This window comes from Castor canadensis, chromosome 3 (assembly GCF_047511655.1).
Source record: "Castor canadensis chromosome 3, mCasCan1.hap1v2, whole genome shotgun sequence".
Taxonomy (NCBI): domain Eukaryota; kingdom Metazoa; phylum Chordata; class Mammalia; order Rodentia; family Castoridae; genus Castor; species Castor canadensis.
This window is the reverse complement of record NC_133388.1, coordinates 140,480,407-140,496,571: the sequence shown is the minus strand read 5'-3', so window position 1 is coordinate 140,496,571 and position 16,165 is coordinate 140,480,407. Positions and strand designations below refer to the sequence as shown.

The following is a 16,165-nucleotide window of genomic DNA, read 5'->3' as shown; positions in this document are numbered from 1 at the left end:
TGCATACTTTATGAGTTTTAAAGAAAAAAACAATTTACTTAATACATTGTTTAGATCATTTTATAAGCCAAATTGAATTTCATGGGCAGGTAACCATATGTATTATTTGAAGGTGTAGGCAGTAAAGATCCTTTAAGAAGAGTTTCTGATGAACATTTTGTCCATCTTTTATCTCCTTCCTCTATGAGTTCAGTTTTCTGTTCATTTACCCAAAGCAATGAAATCCAACCAAGAACATTTGAGCCTACATATTTAAGCTCTTCTTTGTGTAAGGTGGCATTTCTCCTGAGCCTAGTCAAGCTCAGTTCTGAGTGTTACTGGGTAATTTACATGCTCTAGCATTTGAAGTGTGATATCATTTAGTAGAAGAGGTTTCCATTTCACAAATAAATAGATATTTCTTTGGATAAATGCATTTGCAATAACAAATGCTTTATCATACTACTCAGCAGTTTTGATTCCTCAAGGCCACTTATTAATTATAAAAAGGGAAATAATGTGTTACATTTTACCTAAGCAGAATTTACTTCTTACATACACAAAAATTCACTTTAACCTAAAGCATGGAATAACATATTTGAAATACTCACCTGAGGGTAAGAATTGCTTTCAACTTTCATTCTTCCTGCTTAAGTATTAAATTTCAACTCTCATACTAAGTCACATGCAGTAGAAAGTCATTTTCTAAAAACAGTTTTATATAACTCAAATTAAATTTAATAGAGCACCTAATCAGAAGAATATCCATGATAGTCAAAAAGTTGATGCTTCAGTCCCATATCCATCACTAGACCCAAAGGTACTCACAGAATATCTCTATTTTCATTTTTCAAAAACTCAAAAAAAAGTAGGCAGAGCCTCTTGCAAACCTCCATCATTAATACATATTAATTCTGCATTTAGATAACACGAATTAAAATTCTATTATATTTGTGAGGCTAAAAAGTACAAATGCAAGTTGTCATTTTTATTAGATTTTTTTCAACCCAATTCCCCCCTTTTCTTCCTATTTGTTAAGCACTATTGCCAGCTCCCTCTAACTATGGACACAGTTGTATGGCACCTTTGCTTTTCCAGAAGAATACAGTTGAGCATAAAAGTAGTTTTAAACATCCAGACCCATCAGAGAAAACATTAAAACTCCTTCCACTGAAAGTACCTTTCTCCCTAACTGTCTTCTTGGCCATTAAAAGCTAGCAGTTCTCAATCATAAGCAGCCTGACAATGAGAGGTTGGGAAGCATCAAAAACAGGAGCTCTTCATCCACTCCTGCAAAGAGGCCTCATTTCACAAAATTCTTTTTGTTTCTCAACAAAATGCTACTCACAGAAGACATTAGATCTGCCATCTAATTTCCTGGGGAGAAGAATAAATCAAGGAAAAGCAATGTACATTTGTTTAAGTGTATAACTTGAAACTAAAAGCAAGCTTTCCTGAAAACACTGTTAGGAAACCAACTTAGTTCAGCACTGTAAGGTCATAAAAGTAGTACAGCTGTACTTGGACTTTAAAAAAATAAATCCCTGACTACTTGTTTTCATCAAAATAAGGAAGGCTGATGATTTGACAAACTCATTCTGGCCTTTTAAATCTGTCTCTTTTCCCCATTTGGCCAATGGAATTCCTATCCTTTTCCAAAACAAGTCATGTCCCCACTACAACCTGGAAAGTGGCAGTGCCTGCCAGCATGGTGAAATGGGATGAGTCCGTTTCTTTACTTGTAATCTCTCCTATCTCACTATGCCACAATTTCCCTGGATCCCGTTGCTAAGTTAAACTCCAGGGTATTTAATCAATCATCAGGCACATTTTGTTGCAGTCCAAGTGTTAAGTTATCATTGCCAGGTACTCAAATGCAGCAGTCCCATAGCTTGCCATCACCCATAATTACTGTGCTTTCTTTCCCATCTTCGCCTTACTCTTGGTTTCATTGTTAATTATTTTTGGGAAAAATTAGTTCCAATTTCCAGTCATTTCCAATCTTTATTTAATTTTCACAATCAAATGTACTATTGTATATTTTAAGTCTTGAAGCTACATTTGTGAATATCATGTCACTCCTTAAAATAATTAGAGAAGTTTCTCATATATGGAATGATAGATAAACATTATCACATGTATATATGATATATAATATATATATGCATATGTATTTACAGAACACATTTCCAGTAGTGGGACTGTTAGAACAGACTAAGGCAGGAAGGAAAAAGAAGAGAATGATAGAGAGTGAATAATATTGAAATACATTCCATCAAACAATGAACAATGAAGGACAGGAATGGTAAGGACAGCAGGAAGAGGTAAATGACCAGCATAAAGGAGGATGAATATGGTTGAGGTAACATATATACATGTATGAATATGGAGCATTGAAACCTGTTAAAGTGATTTTAGAAGGGGAGGGAAGAGGGAGAATAATGGAGGGTATACTGCATGCATATATGAAAAGTCACAATGAAATCCCCTGTATGACTACTATATAAAAATGTTTTAAAAATTAGAGAAATTTTAGGAGGGCAAATATTCAGAATTTTTCTCAAAGTATCCTGAAGTCTTTGTGTTAATAAATGTCAAATATATATACATATATATATATGTATATATATCACCATTTCTAATGTGGAAGCAAAATTGATATTCCTCAGCTTCTAAAATTGTACTAGTTTCTTAATTAAAATTATATCACTGTGGTGCATGTACTATGAATGCATGAATGTGTAAAATAAAATTGTTTGACAATATACCAAGCAAGGGGCTCTACTCCATCATTATGGTACAAAATGTGTTCAACTGAATAACATTGTGGTCTTTTGGCTGGAATTGTTGATATGCTGTTAAGGTTTTAGCCTAGCATACCTTTTAACAAGCATGCTAGACTTTTCTAATTGTGTTGAAAATTTATTTTCATAGTACATTCATTATTTGTTTCTCACCACATTTATAATTGCAGCAATATTGTTAGCTTCTTTGTAGAATCCACAATAGTTGAAATAAGTTCTCTGACTCTGAGATTTACTATTTAACTAGACACTGCATCTTCTTCAACAAATAAGTAAAATTTTCTTCTCCACTGTATGTTTGTAGCTTTAAATTAATGTAGTTCATTTACTGTATTCATACATAACTTTCAAGGTCTAATACATAGGATATTAGGGCTAGAGAGCAAAATCTGTAGCTCAGAGGTAGAGGGCTTGCCTGCTATGTCTGAGGCCCTAAGTTCTACAACCAGGACTGAAAAAATCAAGTAATACATAGGGAGTTAAATTTTGGGAAAGGGTATGCCAGAAAATTCTTTTTTAATTGCTACAGTTCTTTATGTGAAAAATGCTAGCAATAGGCTGGGTGTGATGGCTTATGCTCTGTTACTTGGAAAGCAGAGATATGAGAATTGAAGTTCAAAACCAGACTTGGGAAAAAAGTTAGTGAGATCTCATCTCAAAGAATAAGCCAAGCATGCTGGTATATACTGTAATCTGTATTTTTTACTACTAAAGATGTGGCTCTAATTAGATAAGAAAATAAGTAACATGCATAGAAATAGCCGTTACTGTTCCCTGTGATAGATAAGTCCAAGACTTTCTTTGGTCTTATTTGTCATGTTTTATTCTCCTAAAAGGCTTTTACTAAAATCTTACATGAGTCAGTTTCTAAGCAGATTCTTCTGAGTTATTTTGAGATATTGTCCAGTTAATTATCCTGGACTAGATTAGGTTTACCTGCTGCCTTAGTTCAAATCAAGACTAATCCAGTAGCAGTCATCACTAGCATGAAACTATCTCTGATTAACTGTTATATAAACCAAGTAAAATGAAGATGACAACATGACACAGCAGTGCAAAAGTCACAGTACCAAAAGACCCTCTTCTTCCAGGAAAATAGAGAGATTCGGTGTCAACAATGATGAAGGATACAATAATGTTCACATGACTATTGGATTAATTTAACTGTTCTAAGAATGGAACAAATACTGAAAGGAGGACATCCTTGGTGTCCTTGTGAGATAGCCCAGGAACTCTAGCATGTCAGAGTCACTGCTGTATGTGAAAGTGTTAGCTGACAAGTAAAGAAGAAGAGAAAGGAAGACAAAGGGCAGAGTAAATCTTTAGGTTTTATCAGATTAAAAGAAGAGAAAAAACACAAGATGCCTGAAAATGAAGGTGAAATTGTCATTTGAGCATGTATTGCAATACCTTCTCAGTCAGTGTTATAAAGTTGCCAGGGCTTTTAAAACAAGCATTAGAATATCACCTTTCCCAGTCTTTAAAAAAAACAGTAAACCATAAAAACCAAAGGGACACATTCCTTAGCAAAAATGTTCCCTAGAACTGAAAGAAGCTATACCAGCCAAGTGGTTTTATATCCTTAATAGCAATGTCTCCTTTAATATGATGAAAAAATGATATCAATGAAAGATACCACCTACACTGTATAATACCTACCAGAATATAACATCACTGAGGGCACAGACTGTGTTGTTTTATTCAGTGTTTATATCCAGGGCTTACTGAGATCAGTGTTAGGTCTATAGCAAGACCTAAAATAACAGTGAAGGCTCCCAGTTATATATTATTTTACAAAGTTTGTTTATAACTGTTTATCCAGTATTTATACTCAGAGCTTAGATCAGGGTAAGGAACTAAGGACATTTGAAAATATCAAATTTACTAGTTATCTTTTTCCAATAAGGTCTCAGCATCTTATGAGTTTACTGTTTTTAAGGATACCTTAATATAAGCTGCCTTTTCATATTCCCCTCAGTAGTTTTACCAGTTTTTCACAGATTTGCTCATAGACTTCTATGAAGTCTATAATTCTTGCAAGAATTATGCTCCTTTTCTTGATGTACCCCCAAATCTTCCCTACATCTTTACTTATCAGCCACACTCGCTTTTCTCAGACTAAAAGAGCTCCATCTAAGTATGTACCTCTACATTTCATAAATGTCTGCCATATATTCTTATCTCTTGTCCTGTAATTTGTCTGCTTTCTTTTTTGTATCCTCCATACCTAATAGTTCCTGGATTAATGTCCATCCTCAAATTCCAGTCTGCATTGCATAAGAGCTAAGTCATCCCTCATCCTTTATTTTGTGCATTGTCATGGAGTACAAAATGACATTGTGATAATAAGTAAACAATGTAGAATAGCTAAATGAAAGTAATATATTCAAATGCACATCTTTTGTGAAACTCTTATCAATCTAGAATATACAATATGTTTTTTATTCTTACTAATGATTAGTATGCTATGCAAAAGGTCTCAAAAACCTTTTGAGAAATCACCTCTTTTAATCTGCCATTTCATGTAAGTTTTCCTTTCTCCTCACCAAATAGTGAAAGCACATATTTCTTATTTTATTGCCATGTAGCATTTCCCCTTCTTGCTCTCTAATGTCAACAAAGCTTCCATTCACCTAACTCATTTGTCCCACTCTTAGACAGATTGTCTGAAGCATATCTAAGCTATGGGTTAAGGATTGATACCACATTTTTATAAAAGTCAACTTTTTCATTGATAGTTTCAAAAGATGGTAGGGGTCAGTCTTGTACCTCAGCATGTTTCACAGATGATAAATAACAAATTAGACGAAGTACATAGCTGAGTTCTTTCATCCACTTCTACTCTAATCTCTAACAAAAGATATTGGTGCCTACAATGGTTTGGGAAGACAGTAATGATCACAAAGCCATGCAATGGAAGAAATAGGCCCTTTATTATCACCCCAGTCATTACACTAACAGGTATGTTAAGGTGAGGTGCATACTGTAATAGAGCATTCATTCAGTGCTATTGAGACAGAGGATGTAATGCAATTCAATCTGGATCAGTGAAGAGAAGGCACAGAGAAAAAAACTAAAAAGTTAATTTTTAAGGATGCTTAAGAATAAGTCAGGTGAAATGTTAAAAGAAAATGTGAAAGAGTAAGAATATTGTTCCTCTAGTATTACCATGATCTTATATAGTTCTCTGTTTATCACTCTTACTAATCTCCACATTTGCTTCTAAACAAAGCATAAATCACCAAAACTATCAAGGAGTACTACCACAATGTGGTTCAACCTGCCTTTTTAGGCATGCTAGTGTTCTCCATAAAATGTATTACCCACTATTTTCTAGATGAGAAAGGTACTTTATCATCATTCTGATTTTGCTTTTTACTCTTTGAATCCACAGAAAATACCCAATCAAATATTCACACATTTCAAAAGCAAAGTTCCCCATTGTTGTCTCTTTAATACTCCTTTTAGGGAAGACTTCACTTATTGCTCCAATATGACCATAATTTTCCCTCTAATTAAGAATATACCACAGATCACCTAATTTTGCAAACATCAATCTCCATGAATTTTCTGCCTACTGATTTATGAACACTTCATGGTGAATAGGTAAATCTGAGTGGTCTTTTATTTTCCTCACAACCTCAATAAACATATTTAAATGCTACATTTGTAAAAAAATTAAAAAATATTGTAATTTCCTAAACAATATAGTTACAGTTATTTTGTTTTAGTTAGATTGTAATTCTGAATTTTAGCCCTAGATCTCATGATTTTATAAAAGTCTTCATTAGTGATTTCGTTTTGGTTCAGCACACAATATTCTGAAAATAACCCGAAAAAGCGAGATTCACTACACAACCCAAGGGTTCACAATGAATGCTGCATAATTATCTCATCTAATTTTTGTAAGAGGAGATGAAATGTGCCAAGGTGGAAAAGATTGTATATCACTCTAGAAAGGCAAAGTCACATGTTCCTCAAAGTAAAAACTGTTTTCTCTTCAAGTAGCTCTAAGTATTTGAAACAGAATAAAGGACAGGATGTTCACAAAATTTATTCTACCAGGTTTATTGAGCCATAGCTCCTTAGGTCATAGCTGAGCATTGGAGAAAAGAGTATTTGTTTTCCTGCACAATAATTTTTAAATAATATTTAATCTATAAAATGTATAGAAGACTTCACTAATATTCAGTCTTTGCTATTGACTCATATTTTACATTTTTATTAGCATATATTAGTTGTACAGGGGTTTCATTGTGACATTTACATATGTGCTGGTTATGTACCTCGATTATTGACCCTCTATTTTTCTGTTGTGCTGGGTGGGGGTACATTATGGCATTTATAAAATTTCTTGCAATATATTGAAATATATCATAATTCTTTCACAAAATCTAAGAATGTCCAATAATACCAATGGGATTTGTCATTGATTTTTTTCCCTCTAAATGCTAATTGAACACCTAAGTGCCTACCCTATGGGGCATTTATTACTCTATAATAAGCAATGGGTCTCTCTTAAAATGCTACATGTTTAAAGGATAACAGGAGACAACAAAATCTTCAAGTTAGAAGTGTCACAATAGGCATGTGTTCCCATTCATACAGTAAGTTTTGCACACAAACTATCCTTTGTCATCCGACTCTGCTACATTTTGAAATTATTCTCTGCTGTTAATTAGAAGTGACTACAATTTGATTAATCTCAAACATGTGTCACACAGAAACATTGTAGAAAATGCACTCAATTATTTTCCACATAGGGTATGTATGGTGCTCATAGAAAGAAGCCAAATATATATTTTAAAAGAGCTCAAAACCTAATGTCCTCACACTAACTGAGGATACTGTCAGTATAATATATTCCAGTTCCATTGACATGTTAAACAGATTCTGAGACTGAAATTTTTAAATTTCCCTTGTTCTTTCACTTCCATAACACTCATTTCTGGGTTATATTTCTCCACATTGAAAATTCATCTGATTCTGGTCCTGTTTTGTTTTTTATTTAATTCTTTTGTCAAATAGCTTCCCAACACTTGCAAATTCATAGAAGAGAAATAAACATAGACTTAGCTTAGAGAAAAGAAAGTTTCAATTAACAAGGGAAAAATGTCTCTTGCTTAATTCAAATTATCATTATTATTATAGGATATATACTAAAACATGTATTTCTCAAAGTGCTAATTAAATTTCCACAAATGCACTAAACCTTTAACCACATTACAAAAGAAAAATTGTATGATAAAGTAGTTGTGATTTAAGAAACAATGATTCCATTTAGGTATTTTTTATTCAACTTTCTAACAAAAAGTGTTTTTCTTCCTTATTACACAGCCTGCAGTAATAAGTGAAATATAATCCTAATTAATTTTTCCTTCAGCTGTATATAAATCAATAGCTGCAACATCCCAAAGGAAACACACACTGCATGGTCCTCCAGGTTCCTAATGAATGCAAATAGAATGACCTTTTTCTGACAACTATGAATACTGTTTCACAATTTTACCATTAAAATCGCTGCTATCAGCAATTCATACAGTAAACATGAAGACTACAATAGTTGTTAATAACTATTCATTATGGTAAAAAGGAAATGAAAAAAACTGAGCTTAAGTTAAACAACTTTTAAGCCTGGAGCCTGACTTTTATATTTCATTTTGATATGGAAATTGCATCTTAGATGTAAGCAATCTCCATTTTGTGTCTTTCTTCTCTATACTAGACCAAAATAGATTAAAGTAATTCAAGGTTTAGGTCATTTAATTAAAGAATTTGATTTAGAAATGTTTTGGCAAAGTAAAAATCAGTCAGCAATTTTGTAAATATTTAAATACAACATTGAAAGGAAACACTTCTGGTTATATTTCATCAGAAATACCTGACATAAAAATAAGCTTGGAAAATCCCATTGTCAATACACAATATTATTTATGTAATTAGTACATAGATTAATCTAAAAGCTATGAAAACAGACAATGACATAAGGATGACATCTATGGGAACCTGAGAAAAAGTAGACAGTAATTAAATTACCTTATTGTCCATCTTGACTGATGAATCACCAAAACACAATAAACTACATGTACTTATATTAAATCATGCTATTTCCAAAATACTTTATTATAGCCCTGAAGATTTCTTATTAAGTGAAAGGTAAACTTAAATTTTATAAGACAGGCATTTTAAAATGCAAAATCTAATTGTACTGGTCATAGATCTATATACTGAAAACTCCCATTGGAGTTCACTAAAGCCAAGAATATAGTGATCCACTATAATTCAATAACTCATTAAATATAAGACTCCAAATTCCAACAAGTTTCAAAAGAGAGTGACACCAAGAGTATCCCATTGCTGTAGAGTGTCAAAGGGCATTTGTACCATCCTCTGTTTTGTAACTAATTTTTATACCATTCAAAGGACTGGACTATTACATAGTTATCCATTACCTTAAATATCTGTTCAAGAAATGGCTTTATGTACAATTTATTTACAGAGATATAATAACTTACTTTGAAAAGTGATTATACTACTATTTTAGTATAAAGGCAACTTTCTGTGCTTTTAAATGCTAAAGATCATTTAAACCCATGAAATAATTCTTAAAACAATTAAGACAGCATTTCTATGACTTGTTTGACAATGTCATGCATAGATGGGAATTTTTAACTGCCTTAAACAATCTCCATTTTATGACATCTGTGAAGATCTCTGTACTCTCACACCTGCAATGCCTTCATGATCAAAATGAATCCCTGCTACATCTCACTCAATATTGATCTTTAAGGCATTTCTCCCAATCCTTTTCCCAGTGTGGTCACTGAACAGTATCAGAGTTCAATGGGAAGATCAGCTGCTCATCCACTTTACTAAAGCAATTTGTATTATGGATTTATTTTAGCAGTCTACAGTGGCAGTTGCTGTTTTTACTATTTAAATGCTTTGATTATCTGACCTTGCTTACTTTATCTTTCTAAGTGCTATGCATGGGCTTTAAAATTGATCAATAAGTGGGGATTCCTCTACAGGATTACATTGAAATCAATCTCAATTCAGAGTTTTTGTATGTTATGTTTATTAGATGGTTTGTCTTAATTGTGGTCCTTCTTTTGATTAGTAAGTTTAAAACGATTATTCAAGTAAGATTTTTTTTCATTGGAAGAGCTGCAAAACTTTCAAAAATAACCTGCATTCCTTATACATTTCATTCATTATTTTAATATGAAGAAAATAATTCTTAGATATGTTTGCATTATAAAACATATTTATTCCATTAGAATAAAAAACATACTTAAATACATGAAAGCAAATAAAAATACTGAAAGACAATCTGCTATAACAATAGTGAGAGATTGTGATACTTCATTCAGAACTGTCTTCACATATAGATTACATAGAAAAGTGTTTACTCACTTTTTATATAATAATTAATGCTCTGTGGAAGAAAATCAAAACAAATGCTCAATAGTTGTATTTTTGAAAATCAGTAGCAAACAAATGACAAAGGTGAACATCACTAAATTTTAATGTTTGGTGAATGAGAAAATATGTTTAAACTTTTACTAAAAATGGATGTATTGCTCAATTTTTAATTTTAAATTAGTTAAGAAGTAAATTCCAAGCTTAACATGCTTTGAATACTTCCTAAATCAAATCCATGTTTTTAGAAACAATTACTATGTTAATTTTGATTCATGTTGAATAAATATTAATTCTTAAAATTAGCTAGAAAAAGCATAAATTTCATGTAATATGAACTATTTTACTTGATTCTTAAATCTTCTTGCTAAATATTTAGTCTAATTTAGTCTATTTCATATCTCCTGGCTTATACAATGATATGTAGCTCCTTTGGATCATTTTATTCTAACATTAGATTTTCAAAGTAAGAAGTACAAAAGTATGAGTTTTTCAGAAAGGGGTTAAAACAATTTTTTAAAAGAAATTCTACTTTTCAAATCCAGTCTAATAACTAAATATCACCAGCTCTTATATAAAATCACAGTGAAATATTTTCCACATATGTAAACTCAATATAAAATCTTGCTCCAGTGATCAGAATGCAGAGCAGTAAGGAACTAGAGGTAAATAAACATTTACTTATTCTAAAATTTGTGCAATTTTTTCATCTGTGTGAATGTTACATGTTTTTTGTTTCAATAATCAAAAAATATATTTTATAAGACTATAGAAATATTGCATATTTCCTGTAGGTACATATTTACCTTTTGATACTTTGGAATATTGGCCACAATGATTTAGTATTTAATAACCTTTATTTCACACTAGATTATAGACTACTATTGCAATAATTTTTCTTCTGCTGCTCATATTAAATAAGATATAAAACAATTGAATTTTCACAGGATAACTCATTTTGATAGTTACATGCATGAATTTAAGTAAGAAAAATTAAAATTCCTAAACATAAAAAGAATGAGAAAAACATGGTATCTCATTACCAAATAGCTGTTATTATGATATTTCCAAAAACTGTTATAACTAGAGAGTTTCTTTCCACTGTTTGTGGCAGAGTAGTACTTGAGAGAAATCATTTTCTGGAAAGTTATGCATCTCTGCAGAGCACAACCCTGGCAAGACTTGTCCATACTTTTTTCCTCAAGTGGGTAAATGTTAAGGGAGAAGAATCCAAGTTTCATGATGCAGCAACACAAAGCTGGGAAGTGAAAATTATGTTGCAGCGTGGTCTTGAAAATATGACTGTAAAAGTTAATCAATAAAATGTCTATTCCTGTCTATTCACTGGAGGCCCCAGCTGCATAGCTTCACTCAATCGATACTACAAATTATTACGATTTCCAGGTTCCCACTGGACATTCAGAACAAATCTTTCAAGTGTAACAGGCTTATACTGAGTGGATGGTGTGTGTTCTGTACATTTAGTTCACAAAGAAGACGTGAAAAATAAAATCTAAATCCTATATATTACACAAAAATCCAACTTTATTGAAATAAAAACTCAATGATCACATTTTAATATTTTAAGTTTTCCTGTAGATTACCAAAATTTTCCATGCTTCTTTTAAAATTATTTTCTATTTAGTTGTGAAATGACTTAATCTTGTAATACATTTTGTAGTATGGGAATCTGGCCACTTCAGTGACTCTTCCAAATCCAATGAATGAAGAAAATCATTCTGAGGTAATTATTTATCAGAAGAATTTTAGATACATTAACTGTATTAAATAGATAAATATAAGATCTTGAAATACATTTCAAATTATAGCAGATCCTTTAAAAATATAACTCCTAGTTATGGTTTTTATGACTAACTACAACTTATTAAAATATCATATTCCAGGTCCTACTGTTTTCTTTTTAAATAATAATAAAGCAACAATAAATTTATAAATATATTTCTCTGATGTGAAGAAAAGGGTCACAGAGCATTGTGTTCTAACGAGAGCCTCTGAACTCTGCAGACAACCATACTCTACTGCTTACTCTAGGAAATAATCCAGTTTTGGGCTCAACTTTATGCTGAATACATTTTGCCCTGAACCACTTAGCCAAATTCATAACTTTCCAAATAAGGAATGATTGGTTAAGTGAACTAACTGTAATTTTTTTGATGCTCTATGGCACCTGGCTTATCTGTCTACCCACTGCTGTATACCATATATACTGTGTGTGGTGTTACCCGATACCATATCAATGGTTAATCTGATTAGTTCATGACACCTACCAACACCTCCCCATTGAGTTGGGAAAAGCAAACAAAAGGCTTGATTTTGTTTCATATTTAAACAATATTATATTTTTCATTCTAGATACATTCACCTAACATGTGGGCATACAGTGGGACAATTTACTGTTAGCCTATCTTTTAATGGAAAGGTGAGCTGGGCATGGTACATCTCTAATTGGATGGTGGAGGCAAGAGAATTGTGAGTTCAAGTCTATTCTGGGCTACATGGTGATAACCTGCCTGAAAAGAAACAAACAGCATATATATAGATAGATAAATGTGCATGTGTATAAAGATATTTATACTAACCTCACAGACACGTATCCCATTATATGCATATACAAAATAAAGGAATGGTGAACTTATTTTTTAAAAGAAACCATCATTTATGGCCATAATAATTTTCAACTTCTTTAGGATTCAATAGTTTCTCACAGCTTACATAGTAATATTTATAATTTGTGACATTTAAGATATTTGTTAAACTAATGCAAATAGACCATAAAAAGTCATTTTAATTCTACCTGCTTTTAATCCTTATGTGGTATTTGTTTACCTCACCAGAGCTTTTACAATGAAAAAGAATATTCTAATTAATTTCACAAACTATCTTAGAAAACAAAACAGATAAATATAGCAAGCACATAGAACTTAAGTTTGGTCATTCACTGTATTTTAACTACATGAATCCTGTCTGATTTATTTGCTTATAAAATCCAAGATTGGAATCAGATCATTACATGGCAGTTTTTAGGTTGAATATAATATTTTTGTGATGTACTAAAGATGTGCCTTTAAAGTGATATGCAACTTTAGGGAAAAAAGGTATTATTTTTATAATATTCAGCTTATAACAAACACCACCATAATAACATCCACAATCATTTTTATGTATTTTTAGTTCTCCAAATATATGTTAAGCATATCATTTCCATAATATAATTTGACTATTTTAAAATATCACAATATTTATAACTATAGTATATTACTGTCCTTTTTCCCAAAGAAATTTTGCCCCATATGCCTTCAGTCCTTGGTGCCAATTTCCACCTTTTAATTTTTTTTGGCTACATGTAGCTTTTTTGTTGTCTGAATTCAAGTATTTGGTACATTAATGACAAACAGAGTTTGTTGGAGTATTTAACTTTATTTAGAAGTATATAAAATGTCAATCTAAGTTTTAGAATTATTTTAGTACCTTAGAATATTAAACATTTTGATTGAAAAACAAAAATAAATTCCCCATGAATACATTTTTTTAAAAATTTCATTTTAACAGTGCTAGTCAGTTTTGTAAATTATAAATCAGTTAATATCAAATGCACATTTTAGCTTTGGCTTCAGGATCATGTTCAAGGTATGCATGACAAGAGAAAAAAGTTCAGATGTTTGTGCTTTATCTAACTGTGATTGCTCGAAAACAGAAGCTCAGTAACCAAAGTAAAATGTTTGACAGACAAAGAGGGAGAGAAAAAGAGGGAGAGAGAGAGAAATTCATCTAGTATTTGTTCTGATACTTATAATTTTTAACAACAAACTAAGAAAACAGCAACAACAAATAGAATATTTAATTTAGAAAACACGCAAAAATTCTTTAACATTTATTTGAAAACTGACAAAATCTGAAAACATTCTATGAGATATCATCATTATATAAAAATATGAGTGATCAAAACAGAAATTAATACCTGAAGATATCCCACTAAGAAAAGTTTTCATCAATCTTTCAAAACTAGCATAGGTTTTTATTACTTTCTGCCTCAATGGTCTAACCCACAAGTATACTCTCAATGTTTTCCAATTTAATAGTGTCTTGCTTAGAGCAGCTACTTTAACAAAAAAGAAAGGCAACAAGAGCCATATGTAACCTTTGGACTCCAAAAGTAGAAAGATGAGAAGTCCATTGGCAGATAGGTGATACAGAAACACAGTGTAACTCTTTCTCTTGCATCCACCTTGAACATTTTTTGATAGTTAACAAGAAAGTTGACTGCCACATCATTACTTAGAATATGGAACAGGATTGTTACAATTTTCAATATGTGCCATTACAGTTAAGAAATGTTTCAAATTTAAAGTTTTTCTAGTTTGGAAAGACAATATTGTATAAACTAGTACATACACACATAACCTTTTGCAAGACATAGAGTTAAATATTTAATAGCAAAAGTCAAAAGGACTGACATGATTTCAGTATGTAAAGTAAAACTTTCTGAAATTCTTAAAAACAACTCACTTGTAATCATTTTTTTCTTCTTCAGAAGCAATAATCCTTTCTGTCACTGTCTTCAGCTCTGCCTGGGGTTTTCTACTGTTCTGTTCTTGGCGAACTGTTTCTGCTATTTGCTCAGTTAGCTGCTCTTGAGTAGCTTTCAAGCTGGATTCCATTAGAAGAAGTTTTTCATCTTGACTGGCAAGTTCTTGGGCTGAAAGATAAAACAAGAACATGGCTTTAAAAAAATTAATGTGTTTTGTTTTCCTTTTTATTTATTTATTTACTTATTGGTTTAAATTTAATGCAGTGCAACTTTGAGGAAGATTTAAAAAGATTCTTGTTTTCAAAATAGGAGCTCATGCAGTCAATTCTCAGATTCCTTTGCTTAAACAATGGGTAAACAAAGATACGTATGAGGGACCACAAGATGCATGTTAGAGTCTCAAGTTTATACAACATTTAATTTACAAAATTGTATGTCTTGATCAACAATTTGCTAAGTTTGTTTGTGAGACTTCTATTGCTACATAAATACATTATAAAACAGTAAGGTTGATATGCAGGATTCCTATTCTGTCTTTACCATAGGTTTCAGGCATATTTACACTCACATAGGCAAAGCCTAATATAATTATAAATTATGCCCTAATGATTGTTCTCCAGTGATTTATTTTCACATATAGCATTTATGAAATTTAAGTACTTTTTCAAGGTCATCCAATAGATGGCACTCTCTCATTAGAGCAACGCAGACTTAAGCAGTGTGCTTCAAGCTCTCAAAAAATAAGTGATTTAAGACAAAGACATTTTTCCTTTGTTCTCTGTTGACTGTATTCCTGGAGATATATATCTGTATATTTTGTTCAAATATTTCTCTTTTATAAAAATGTTTATCTGTTTTTATTTCTAGTTCTTCAATAATATTTCACTAAATATAAATTTTATCCGGCACTGTAGCTTTTTTTAAAATTATGTTTGGGTACACATTTATATGTATTATGTTAAATAGTACATTCCTGGAGACATTTAAAGTCAAACTAGATATCTAAGTCACTGTATTAAAGATAATACTTTATGAAAATCAGTAATTTTAATCTTACATTCTAAAATGAAGAGAAAAAGAACTAACTTTAGTATCTCTGAATCAACAGAAATAGAAATAGAGATAGACATATTTTTTATAAGAAGAGCATCTTCCCTCTTAGGTATTCTTTTAAAAATTGTTTATCTTAAGCTTCAATAAAGTTGTGAACAAAGCTATTCTAGTCCTACATCAAAGGTATCTTTTACAGGCAGCTTCATGAAGAAGCAGTTACACGTGAATGTTCTGTAGTTATTACTCAACTTGAAGTCAAATGATGTTTCTGAAAAGAAAATCTGAAAGTATCTGATTGTCAGTCTCTCATTTATAGATTTTGAGCTATCAAGACCATATATTTCAATAAATTTGTGCA

General features: G+C 31.4%; 1 long non-coding RNA gene across 1 annotated transcript in view; it reads right to left on the bottom strand.

Moving 5' to 3' along the window:
* Positions 1 to 14,827, bottom strand: part of LOC141421340 (uncharacterized) — an 83,946-nt gene extending 69,119 nt beyond the window's left edge. The window contains exon 1 of the long non-coding RNA XR_012445934.1: positions 14,733 to 14,827. This is a non-coding gene — a long non-coding RNA (uncharacterized lncRNA). The remainder of the gene's footprint in view (positions 1 to 14,732) is intronic.
* Positions 14,828 to 16,165: the final 1,338 nt, after the last annotated feature.